Source organism: Coenobita brevimanus, chromosome 7 (assembly GCF_032717465.1).
Source record: "Coenobita brevimanus isolate Jiangsu-jjx chromosome 7, ASM3271746v2, whole genome shotgun sequence".
NCBI lineage: Eukaryota > Metazoa > Arthropoda > Malacostraca > Decapoda > Coenobitidae > Coenobita > Coenobita brevimanus.
Window position 1 is genome coordinate 26,322,437 of NC_136960.1, and position 1,074 is coordinate 26,323,510.

Consider the following 1,074-nt stretch of genomic DNA (forward strand, 5'->3'; position numbering starts at 1 on the left):
GTTGCAGCAGCAGCAGTAGTAGTGCTAACAGTACACACAAACACAAAACCCTTACACACTCTCATTACAGTAAAGCCAGCCCACTTTTACCATATTTAGACACTTTATGGGGTCAACACAGAGTCAACCTGTCAATGATCGAATTACTTCCTCGCCCAAATAGTATATCACTAAAGTTTGAGTGGCTAATTCTGTGTGGTCCAAAGAATTCGGTCAGGTCTTCAATAAATTGAAATTATATATATATATTTTGGCTCCCCGAAATAAATATTGCCATGCTCTTGATTTCGTGGACTGTATGCTAGGGCGAATGAAGCCTCCGTCTGACGCAAACATACATGGCGACGATGTATTGCCCTGATCTTGCTGGTCAATCGGTTAAACCCGTTAGAGCCCGTAGTTCTCCAGAGAAGGAAATTCTGGGAATTTTCGACAGTTCTTTATGGGGGTGACACTAATAGTTGATCTTATGGGCCGGTAGGCAAAAATGTTGTACGCTAAGTACACATTCATTCATTCATTGCCAGACGCCATGTATCCCAGACAGGGTGGCCAAGGGCTTAGAGTTAATTGTTTTACAGGGAGGGGCACTAATCCTCCACCAACCCCACTTGACGTAGGGATGCCAACAGCATCCGGTGTTCCCAGGCGGTCACCCATCCAAGTACTAACCAGACCCAACGTTGCTTAACTTCGCTGATCGGACGGGAAGCGGTGTACTCAACGTGGCATGGCCGTTGGCACAGTTGTAAAAGTTTCGTAACCATTCTTGCGTGATACAAACTGACAGTAAACGAGTGAGATGGTATAAGAAACGAGCAGCATTCCTTGGCTAAAATTAAAAAACTTTAGTTTTTTCTACTAATTTTCCATCCATCATCCAATCCTATGTTGCCCCATGCGGAGCGTAGAAGCCCGGGGCTAGGCAAGTTGGTCCTGACATTTAAGATGAGAGTGAACTAATATTCCAATATTATACAGTAATCCGTAAGTGGTACCTCCCGCACTTTCAGGCTTACCAACATTACTGACAAGCTTGGATATGAAACTTTTCACATTCTCCTGGAACAGACT

The 1,074-nt window shown here is 44.1% G+C and overlaps 1 non-coding gene across 1 annotated transcript; it reads right to left on the bottom strand.

Annotated features, from left to right (window-relative positions):
* Positions 1–623: 623 nt before the first annotated feature.
* Positions 624–742, bottom strand: LOC145405536 (5S ribosomal RNA). Its single transcript, XR_013898380.1, has one exon. It is a non-coding gene; the product is annotated as a 5S ribosomal RNA (ribosomal RNA).
* Positions 743–1,074: the final 332 nt, after the last annotated feature.